At 39.4% G+C, this 12098-nt stretch overlaps 1 long non-coding RNA gene across 9 annotated transcripts in view; it reads left to right on the top strand.

The window, feature by feature from the left end:
- Nucleotides 1-12098, top strand: part of LOC127476888 (uncharacterized) — a 554098-nt gene that overhangs the window by 479056 nt on the left and 62944 nt on the right. Inside the window, exon 25 of one of the 9 annotated variants that reach the window (XR_007906756.1) lies at nt 2416-2461. The exons of the other annotated variants lie outside the window; for them this stretch is intronic. This is a non-coding gene — a long non-coding RNA (uncharacterized LOC127476888). Of the gene's footprint in view, nt 1-2415; nt 2462-12098 lie in introns of those variants that run through there. 9 annotated transcript variants of the gene reach the window in all.

Below are 12098 nucleotides of genomic sequence, written 5' to 3' on the forward strand. Positions count from 1 at the left end.
ACACTTCATGTGTTTCATTGTACATCTGTCAGCTGAGGAACTTACCCAAATTCTGCCTCTGGAATGTGTCAAGCTGGTGAATGAACTCAGAATTATCCCTCCAATATTATAGGTTCACAAGACATTTTGGACTTCGGAAATTAAAACCTGCTACCAGGCTGATAAAAACGACTCCTTGACTCTCACGCTACTGCTTTTAAGAATAATGCCAATGTAATATTGAGTAGAGATATGTCACTCTGACCCTAAATGAGTACAAATGAGAAAAACATTATTACTAGTAAGCACGAAGATATGTTCCACCATTGTTAACAGAAAGACAAGACTGGCTACATTTATGACTGTTTCCTTTCACTGCTCTGTCAGGGATATAATTTCAAAAACTTTCAACATGCTAGGTGTTCTGTTGTGGGGTTTTTTTCTCTTTCTCTAGGCTTGCACAGATTTTAGACTACTTTACCTAAAAGAAAAATTTATTCAAGGTGAAATATTCCTTTAGATTGAGTCACATATAGTCTAGTAGGAAAATTTGTGCTTAATAGCTTCTCTTGTTATTATCAGTTCTTTCTGAACAATGGGAACTTTTTTTTTACTTTCTTCAGTAATTTTGTTTATTGAGAGTTATGTTATTTTAAATTATTGTTCTGTCACTTGGGGGAAGGGTTGTCAGTAAAAGAGAGACAATCTATGGGTGTTACACATGCAAACTCACCTTTGCTGGGGCTATGGGCGACACTGCACAACTCTGAATGTTCTTGAACTGTTGCTGTTGGGGTTGGTAATCAGGGTAGATACAAGGCTCTTCTGGAGCAAGAGAAATTTATTTCATCACCTTTTCCAAAAGTTACTGCTTTTGGGAGTGGAGCCTGGGGGATGGTAGAGCCAGAAGCCTGCTTTATTCTTTGTTGATCGTATCAAGTTTTAAAACAGTCACATCTGAGCATAAAAAAATACCCTGTGATCAGTATATTACTGCAGTTCTTGGACAGTGTAACTGGAGTGGAAGCACACTGCTAGGACATCTCTAAAGCATACCCCCTGTGACATGCAGATAAATCCCACAGCATGGTAAAGCTGAAGGAAAGTGTCAGACTGCATTTATTTTAACTTTTTCTTCTGTGCAATTCAATTGAGCTAGTGGAAGGAATGACTGCTCCAGTATCCCCTTCCAGCTGTGGATTTCTTACTCCCAAAGGCCTCTCCCGGACAGGGAGCAGTGCAGTAGGAGGTGCTAAAAGCCACTAATTAGGACTGTGATTAACAGATAAGGGTACCTGAGAAATCCTCTCCTCCTTCGGGATTCGAATACACTATTTCAGCTGTAGTTCCTGTTAGCATTAAGACCAGTATTACCCTCCTCGGATATTGCCTAGAAGTAAAACTGTAGTATTTTTAACAGTAAAGCATTTTATGTGCAGCTGCATGGAAGCAGCAAGGGAATTGGCTGGTCAGCCTCACCTCTATCTGCTGTAGCTGCCTCTGCTCTCGGAGGAAATGAGGATTCAGGGATCATCTGGCGGAGCTGTGCAATGGAGAAGGGCTTTTGAAAGCAGCCAAGTTTGCCTTTCAGGAGGAGAGAACCTGAGTGGAACTTCAGGGACAGAGATTCTGCATGGTTTGACATCATTTAGGAGAGGCAGCTCGTTTTATCAACATCTCCCAGACCCTTGAACAAAGTTTTAAGGGAAGGAAGGCACTTCAGCCCAAAAGATCTGATAGCAGGAGAGCTTCACACTTTGAGATGTGAGCAATACCTTGCAAGAGGTGCAACTCCTAGCAAAATGAAATATCTAGATTTGAGTACAATTCTGAGAGGAGAAAGTTGTAATTTTTAATTGGATGGTAGACAGTTTACTGACAATTTTAGGTAGGAAAAATAATGTGCTGCAGAGATAAAACATAAATGAGACTGTGTGCTACATAAGGCTTGGCTAAAGGGAACCCACTGTAGGAAGAGAAAACTGAAGTGATAGTTATTTTAATCCATTACTAAAATGTGTCTTTAATATTTTCATATATTGCTTTCTTCTTCTTGACATCCCCATTATTTTTGCTGAACACACTTGTGATGCTCAAAGCAACACCTCTGCCTACCAGGGTTGGAGGAGGGGAACTCCAAAAGGTTAGGTGGATGAGAAGAGATATTTCTTTTTGCTGCTGTGGCAAAGCTGGTGCCAACTGCCCTGTTCGCTGCTCATTTGCCTTGGTGAGGGCTTGTTAAGCACTAGGCAGGGCTCGCAGCGCTCCTGCCCTTCGGGAAGCAGCGCTCCAGGGGGAGCCTGGACACGGCACCGGGCAGCGATCAGCTGAGAGAAGCAATCAAACCCCGATGCCTCATTTCCAGAACTGAACTAACCCTAATAATACCTGTTACAGAAGTGTCGCCTTCTTGATCTATTTATTTTCTTATTCCAGTGGGGAGATAACCCTGCCTTTCTCGTCATTCCTAGTGGTGGCTCAGGTATGCAGTTAATGCAGCACACCTAACTGAGGGTTGAGCCTAATTTACTCCAGTTCACAACTGCAGCCCCTCTAGATTAGGAGGGTAACTTTGTTCTTATTTTGAGGCCTCTGATTATAACATTCCGGCTCTCCTTCCTGTAATCTAAAGATTTGGATCCGTGCTTGGCTGGCCGTGCAACTGTATAGTCTTTGCAAGTTGGAGTGTGGTGTTTTTGTTCTCTTAGGTAAGTGGGGGATTTTTGATGAAAAAGAAAACTGTTTGTATGTTTTATGGAGGCACTCTGCTGCCACTGAACACAGCCTGGATGAACATTTGAAAATACCAGAGCACTGCAGTGCTAAGAGCTTCTCACTGTTACAGTTTAAATTGTTGCTCATAACTTTGAGAGCCAATCCTGAAAGTTCCACAACCTGATGCTGCTAAAATTGGTGTGCTTGAGTCTGAACAGAAGCTCTGCTGCTTCAGTGATTGAGAGATATATCTTAGATGAAAAATACTGTGTTGAACATCAGAAAGTCAAGTTATATCAGTTTAATATTAAATTAATGTTGGTTCTTACACATCATTATCTCCTACCATAAGCTGTGCAGCTGTTCATGAAATCTGCACCCTGTCTATAGTTTGTGACATATCTTGACAAATACCTTACCAAAAAACCACCCTGTCTAACGTTGTGGTCATCAATTTAGAATGTTTTATGTTTCCTTGTTTATAAATATACATCTTCCTTTATATATATATATATATATATATATTCCAGCAGTGTCCCCTGTATGTTCTAACAGTTACTCACATTTAATACTCCTTCATGACCTTTAGGAATGTAAGGAGCAGTGAAAATGCACTTGGCACTTGTACATGTCATGGTCCAGTTTAATCTTTTACGATTGAAAGAAGCTGAACATATAAAATAAATATACTGCAATACTTTTTTCTTATTCTGGAAAATACTGTTCAAATTCTATGTGCTGGAAATATCATCTTTTACTGCTCTATAGAGGACTGTCTTCAGCCACATCCTTGGGGGTGTTCTTCTGACACAGGAAGATGACCACAGTCCTAGAATTAGTAGCAATCCTCCCTGGGTTCCTGTATGCCTTCAATTTTTCCAATTTATATGTGCACTGTTTTTTAAACTTAAAATGTTCTCCTGGTAGATTATTGGATGCAGGTCCCAGTCAGTGGAATTACTCTTGGCTGGGAACTAGAGAGAAACAGATTGATGAAGATGTGCAAACTTTTCTAAAAAAGCCAGAGATGTGACTTTTAACCTGCACAGTTGGTTCTATACTGAAAACAGTCCCTTTGAAAGCTTAAATGAAGATTAGATATATTCAGGTATGACATGTGAATATGAGAGAACTGCTGTTTCTAGGATGCCAAGTCCAACAGGTTTTGGAAATTATACTACTCTTTGCCTGGAGACTGATTACTCTGAAAAGTGTGCTTAGAGGCTATTTGGAATTCTTGCTCACTGGCTGGGAATCATGGCATTTTCTACCTGCAGTCTCCTGTTTTCCTCTCTCCAAGAGCTCTAGGGAAAAGGAAAAGCAGCATTCATTTGGAGAAATTGTTTCCCCCTTCTTTGTAAATTAAGTTCACCAGTTAGAAATTAGTGTCTTCATTAGTATCTGAAGTTCCTCACTGTTGAAAAGCTTTGTTTCTGTTTGGTTTTGGCTTCATTTCTAGTAGGAGAATAGTGAAATAAAAGTTCATTTTTGGGGATTATACTTCCTTGTTCTCCCTAACCTGTCATAATTGTGTAAGGATTGAGACAAATTTTCTTCTTTCTGTTCTTGGAATGGGATCAGCAGCAATAGAACTGATAACAAAATGGCATTGGCTCTGGCTCTGGCATTAGGACCATTCTTATGAGAAGAAATGGTCATTTATTCAGGGGATGAGCCAGTACCAACAGCAGTGTTGTATTTTTCTACATAGACAAATGAACTGTGAAGTGAAGGTTCGTTAAGCAAAGGATATTGAGTATGCAGAAAACTGTGAAAGTTATCAAATACAACGTAGATGAGCAGGAACTGAAAGGGATTTAGAAAAGTGTTGGCATCATAGAGCCAATAGCTTTTCAGAAGCAAATATTTGTCAGCGCTTTGAAAGTATTTTTATTTCATTCTTAATCTCCAAATATTTCTTAGTAACCTCTTACCTATTGTAAAGTTGCAGGGTCGGCAACTTTCAAGTGTAGCATCAGCCTGGTTCCCAGAGTGGGAACAGGGACCTGCCAGGAAGGGTAATGACTAGTGGGAATAAGGACAGAGGAATTTGGCCCTAAATTAATGCCTCTTGTAGCCTTGAGGGTTTGTGTGCATTACCAGCCTAAGCTATTGCTTTTCAAGGCCTGTTTTGTATATAGATTGCAAAGATTTGTTTTAAATCTCCTCTGATAGCCATCATAAATCACTGCCTTAGCTTTTAATTATTGTCTCGGCCACTGCTTTTCTGAATTATATTCAGTGTCAGTAGTTGGGGGCTTTAGTCTGAATTCCAAAAAGTCACATTTAAATATAAGGTGTCTCAGGTTCAGTTGATCTGAGAAATGAAAATTCTGAGAGGATGTAAGAAAATTCAGCTGATATTTTAGTGAGAGGGTGTCAGAGAGAGACTAAAAAAAAGAGAATGAAATAGTTCAAATTATGTATGGACCGATACATTCACTTCAGATCATGAGGCACAATTTCTTCCTAATGTAATTTTTAACTTTTTTTTTCTTCATTTCTCAAGGGACACATTTTTTCAGGCAAAAATAAAAAAAGAAATGGTATAGTGCTCTTACTCCGTAATATTCATTTGGCTCAATTAGCATGAATTTTGAGTATGTAATTTGCATTTAAAAAAGATAAAAGTTTGGCTTTTACATGTATTTTCCTTAACAAAGTCTCAAAGTTCTACAGACTAGTTTTGCAGCTATGGTTTAAAGTTTAGCTTAGGGTTTTTTTAGAAAATCAGGGGAGGGTTTGAGGTCTAACAAAAACATTAATGAAAACACAGATAAATTGTCAAAGGTGTATTTTTACTGATATAGTATACAAATTTGTTTTGTTCTCTTTGATTTTTAAGAAATGAGCTAGGCTCAGGTAACAGTAGAGTTAAAGTACAGAATTTAACATAAGAGAAACATTCCTTTTTGGGATGAAAATGAGGAGCCTGATTTATAGCTTTTAGCATGCTCTAACAGTATCTTGACAATATTCTGTATTTGGAGAGTCCTGGGAGATAACACCACAAGCATTCTGGGATCACACGCTCTGACAGTGCCATGAACACAAATGGTCACTGCAGGCTGAACAGAATGGAGGTGATTGTATATTTATGGCATATAAGGCTTTGTCATGGGAAAACAGGGAACACACCTTATATGCATAGCAACTAATTTATTGTTAATCTAGTGAAAGAATGATTACTAATCCAGATCTACTTATTGTAGAAGACAAATAAAGAAAAGAAAGCAATCTCAGGAAAGTTTTCTAGTAATGAAAGGGTTCCAACTGTTGCATGCTCCTTAGTACCCACCCTCTTCTCTCCAGTGTGTTGTGGTTGTCCTTCCATGGCTCCCAAGCCTGAGCACTCTCCTTCCTCAAGGAGGGGAAGGGTGCTACATGAGCCATCTGCAACCTCTGGTTCTTCAGTAAGAGGAGAATTTTGATTTTGGGTGTTTCCTCTACTTTGCTCCTGAGCTTCCTATGTTAAATAGGAGAGTCATTTGCTTTTTTTTTTTCTTTGGGGGTTCCCAATTTCACCTGATGCACAGTTCTTTGTATGTGCTCTTTGTTCACATTACTGTCTGTAAACCAGGTCCATGATCACATTCCTTCTGTAACAGCAATTAACTATTTGTGATTATATCCCTGGGGCCTCTGATATCATCCTCTGCCTTTATTTGAAGGCCTCTGTCATCATCTCATGACTGCCAGTAGTTTTGAGAGCAGTTTTGGATATCTTATGAGTGACTTGGGGACACTTCATCAGAGGGTTGATGTTAAATTTAGAGCATGGCCATAGCATTTAGCATATGGTTCTTTCCTTTACACTCTGGTACTCACCTTCTAGAAGCTATTTAATTTATAATTTAGGAGTCTTTCTAGTGAAATAAGTAATTCTCCCACCTCCAAACCCAGCCAAAACAATAAATCTAGAACTAATGGTATAATGCTTGAATCAAGTAGTGCAGAACAGCTGCAGAACGCCCTTATAATTGGTCCTAGTGATTCTCTTTCCTGGAGATTATCTACCACATGCATAAAACATGTGTGCCTGTATTTCCATTGCTACCACCATTTCTTGGCAGGTCTGGTTTTCTGTATATCAAATTAATGATCTGAGATTTCCTTCATAATAGTTATTTCAGTAATTTCCTTTAATCTGTTATTTTCATTCCAAATAATTTATTAAACTGATGTTCGTATTCAAAACATTGGCTACGACAAGCAAAATACTGAGCAGCTTGTGTTACCTGCAGCTGAATTCCATGTTTATGCAAAATAACAGAATATTAGAGTAGTTGTCTCTGGATCCCTTTCCCCACCCACGAAGTGGGGGAGCCCAGTTCTAGTTCCATCTCCATCTGAAGAACCATTCCGACGTCTTGAGGGATGGGGAAAGGGAACTCCAGGGGTTTCCTCAGGGGTTTCTGGCCTTGAGCCTGGAGGGGAGAGGTGCCCTCCCCTCCCCCCAGCACCCACGTGGTCCCATGGCAGGTACAGAGACAGCACACCAGCGTGGAGAGGAGGCAAGAGAGAGTTTATTGTTGGGATGTTACATTTATAGGGTTAGGGAGAATCACAGGTTAACCAATTAGAAGTGTCAAGGGGCTTACAGGAACACCCAATCACAGGAAGGGGTTAAAAGGGGCCAATGAGAACACCTCAGGATACATTCTTGCATGGGATAACACTTGTCCTGGGGGGTGTTGGGAAGAAGAAACAGGTGTTTGCAAAGAGACCACCAAAAGCCATTTTAAGACATGTTTAAACAACAGCTTTCCCAGATAATGCAGGTTTAGTGCCACAGTTGTCAGTAATCAGTTGTCTGCAATGCAATGTGATAACGTTTTAATAAAGGGACTCTTTCCCTAATTCAGGATAGCAAATCAATCTTTAATGTTTGTTTCTTCTAAGCTAATATGTTGGATTGCGGTAGACAATTTTTAACTGATATCTCTCTTACTCCATAGAGAAGAAGATACGGAGAAAACAGCAAATCTGAGAAAAATATTTATAAACTGTCATACATAAGAGGAGCTGTTATATCTAAAATGCCTCATGTTTTTATAAAACGAAATATCTACTTGGAAAAGTAATAATTACAGAAACAAAGAGGAGTATGAAACAACCCTTTTAACTCCGGGGGTTAGGCTTAGAAAACACTTTTGTGCCTGTCACAGCTGACACTAATACAGAGCTGTAGTCTCAGGATTCTCTGATCTGCTGAAAGAGAGAATTGTACTCATTTTAAACCCAGCTTTAAAAAAGCTTACTTCAATAAGACACTGACTCTTGTCAGTAACCGATGAAACTTTAACAAGATGGTACTGGAATGGTATGAAATGGTCTAACATCAAATCTGTCCCTGCAATTTTTATTTCTTGCTTTTGTATGGAACGGAGAGAATTGTTGGATCAGTGAATCCACTTTGCTTCTGCCTGGATATATGATTTTTTTTTAAATGTGTTCCGAGATTTTTTCAGTAGCTGTAATCAAAGTTACACCCATGAGTTATACCAAGCTTCGGAAATGGATGTCATGGAAGCTTTGGCCCTTCTGGACAATGTATTCTAGTGATTAATGAAGAGAAATTAATTTGAATAAAGTAATTAAATTCATTCTGATCACGATAATGATAAGTTGAATATTTTTCCAGAAACTGAAATTTATAATTCTGCATGGCTCTAAAATGAATCATTATGTCTTGCATAAAAATATTCCTTATGAGAAGTAGTAAACTGTTATAGTAGCATCTTTACTGGAAGATAAAAGAATATAAAAGGTACGGCAACAGTTATAAAAGTGATGAGTTGGGTATAAACAAGAACATTTATCCCTCCTTACAGTAGTGCCTTCCATTATGTAACATATCTAATACCAGAATTCCCCTTCCCAAGCCCCAGTTAACTTTGTATTCTTTTGATTGGATCTCCCTAATTATACAGTTCACATAGTGTCAGGAAAGCCATTAGAATGGTTGGTCCTTTTCTTCCCATTTGGTTATCCTGCTCTTCCTTTTCCTGGAAGGACCTTTTTAAATAACTACTTATTTCTCAAAGCTGTGTTTCCAGCCTGCTGGATGGCAATCACAGCTAACAGCTCCCTTCAACAAACCCTGTCTCCCTCTTTAACATTGCCTCTGGAACAAGTAGTCAATTTAGGTTTGTATTAAATATGAGTTTTGAATTGGATTGTACAGTCCTCTCCTAATGTGAAAGCTGTGACTTTATAGTGGTCTTTATAACTCATCACATGTTCTCATTTCTCTATGTTCTGGGTTTATATTTATAAATCACTTTACCTTTTATAGTCTCTGTACATCTCAAAATAAATGGAAACCTAAAATTGAAGGGAAAAAGTAATTTATTTTTGAAGAATCCAGTTAGTATTTATGATGTTAACCACTTGGTGCTTTCTTCTTTCTAGCACTCACTGTTTACGTTGCCATCCTCCTTGGTTTATTCTTTCAGCTTAATATTTCTGTGTCATTATTAAAGAGAATAGTCTTCTTTAAGATGTTTTCCATGGAAACATCAGTGCTGGAAGAAAATGTAAGGGAGTGTAATACAACTACTGCTTACTTACAGTATGTTAAGTTCCAGATATTAATAAATTATTAATTTCTTCACACAGTCAGTGTCACCACAGGTACTTTTTCTTACACCTCTTCTGGTTGGAAAGATTCGGTTGTGTGTTTTCATTATTTAGCATCAGATGGAAAAGTACTTAAAGTTGGTTTTCCACTGCTGCCAGGTCAGGACCTTGTCTCTAGTCATGGTGATTTTTCTGTTCAGGAGTCCACTGAAGGAAGGGGCCACACTGCAGCTGTGACCATGTGTGGTGCTGTGCCTTCCTGAGTGCAGCTCCTCTGGAAGTCTGGCCCTTTTTCTGTTCCTCTTATAAGCTTCCCTCTAACAAAGGGAGGTAACAGTCTTCTGCCAGTGGCTCACCGTGATCTGACAGGCTTGATCAGCTGGATCCCCTTGCGAGTCACAGTTGTTTTCGCATGGTTACATTTTGTGACCTTCTCATTCTTACCTGGTCATGTCTGTTTTCCACAAGCACCTTGTTTCCAAGAGCTGCAGATTTTTACCAAAGGCCTTCTTTTGAGAATCAGGGCTGATGTTACAAATATCATGACCAAAACCATGGAAAGCATGATGAAGTGTTGGATGGAAAATATGATCTCAAAAAGCCCGAGTGTTTTGTGTCCCGTAAGAGTTCACACCAGCTTCAGAGCGTTCAAACTGATTTGCACACCAGCTGTATTTCTCACGGTCTGTTTGGGAGCATTTTGTTGCCCCACAAGGTGCAAGCTCTTTGTATCTTGGACATCAGTCTGCCAGTGAATATCAGCCTCTCCAGCACTGTGCTCTTACTGCAGGACTCTTGGGCCCTGGGACTTTATACCCTACACTCTCAAGACTCCCGAGGGGGGTCCTGAGTGATGTCAGCTCTCCCTCACTGATGATGATGTTCTGCAGTACTCGGTTGCTCACTGTTGACTGGGATCTCACCTCTTTGGAATTGCTTTTCATTAGCATTAGGCCTCTGGAAAGCCCACAGTGCATCCCAGCCTAGTTGTTTTCTGAAATCAGGCTCGCCCTCAGACACCAGGAGCGGAAGCCATCAGAAAACCTTCTTGTCAACCTTGGGGTTGTCTGTGGTTAGTCTGTGGTTAGGATTTATTGAAGCATCTCTCTGTCTCTCCAGAAAGCAGAATAGAAATTTTCTCTTTCTACATTTTGAATCTTCCCAAGAAAAACAAAATTTGGGCTCAGGCAAGATATTTCTGAAATCCTTATACTATCTTTTGGGATTTTATCACCAGAATCACATTCCTTACTCTCTAGGGATCTTTATAGGGATCACTGCATATCCTCTGCCTCTATCAGACTTTTCAGATCACTGCTTGCTATACTGGGTCCTGTTGTACTATCAACTTCTAGCCTTTCTTTCTTCAGCACCTTTCAAAGGTGGTTCTGCCTTTTCCACTGAGATTTCACCATTGTTGATACCCTGTCTAAGCTAGGTCATGGTTCTCTGGTTTTACATCACTTCTCTGGCTTTTGGTCCACCATCTAGCTTTGACATATTGATTCACTATTTCACAAGATTATCCCTCTTTTCGGAGGGATGTATCAAGATGTATTTTTCTTTCAGTACACCAGCAGAGATATTCCTTCCCACTGATCTTCCCTTTTGATCTGAATGTGTTCCTCAGTTTAGAGACTCACAGGAATTTCCTGGTGCTGTCAGAGTCTTCTGTTTGCTACTTTATAGCTCTGCTGGTCCACCTCCATGCGACTGGCTGAAAACATCCTCTTTCCTTTGAGCTTCTGCTTCTGCCTGCCGTCTGTGCTCCCCAGCTGCCCTCTTTGCTCCCCAGTACCCAGAACAAATGGAACAACCCATTTTTAAAGCTCACGTAGTCTCCATTTCAGATCATACTTACCTTTCTCATCATATTTCTTTTTCTACTTCAGGCTATTCCAGAACATTAGTTCTGGCTGCACCTCTCAGCAGCTCAAGTGGAGTTGCCAAGCTGAAGCCTGGATATTGCAGGTGGCACTTTTAAGGTGAACTACTTGCTTTGTGAAGGCTCTGGTGCTGCAGTTCCAACTAGTTTAACAGGACATCTGTTGTGGTTTTGTGGATATAATAGAGAATTTGAGGGTGTTTCTAGGTCTTGTGATTGGAGCTGAACTTCATAGTGTGTATCTGGAGCATAGGGGATCCTGCAAATGCTACCATTTATGTGTCACATAGATTTCCAGTGCTGTACCTGAATTTGTCTAACTTTCAAATTTTCTAGCAGCCATTGCACCTCTGAAAATGTTAGCAGCTGCTTACCTGTAGCTGGAGATGAAGCACATCTTTTCTCAGTAATTTTCTCTTAGAGCCACAAGTGCTACTCACTAATAAGTGAGGAGAACTGAAACAGATGCCAGAAAATTAAAATCAATTGATTTTATGCATAACATTAACAAGGCATTTTATCTTGGTGACAAACAGTGCTATCTTAAGTAAGCATTCATTTGACCTGGTGGCTTTGATATCAGTTGCTATTAATATCATGTGGCACTCACTAACAAGCCCGCAGTTTTCTGGAATTTAAATGGATAGTAGATAAAAGTAGATGTGAAAATAAACTAACCTTTAAGTGATATTTTTGTAGGGAAAAAGGAAAAAAAGATGTATAGTATAGTGTGTGGATGTGTACATCTATAGAAAATATATGTATAGTATAGTGTAGTTCAACATAATACAGGACATTAATAATGACAGGCATTTAAGGAGTAGTGTCTTATAAATAGAAAATAGATATTAATTATGAAGAATTTCTAAAATTAGAATTGGTCTAAAACAAATAAAGGTTGTGGAAGTCATGTTGAGTGGTCATAGGAACAAATCAA

The sequence above is a fragment of the Manacus candei genome, unplaced genomic scaffold (assembly GCF_025592945.1).
Source record: "Manacus candei isolate 608988 ecotype Guabito, Panama unplaced genomic scaffold, ASM2559294v1 h1tg000050l, whole genome shotgun sequence".
NCBI classification, from domain to species: Eukaryota; Metazoa; Chordata; class Aves; order Passeriformes; family Pipridae; genus Manacus; species Manacus candei.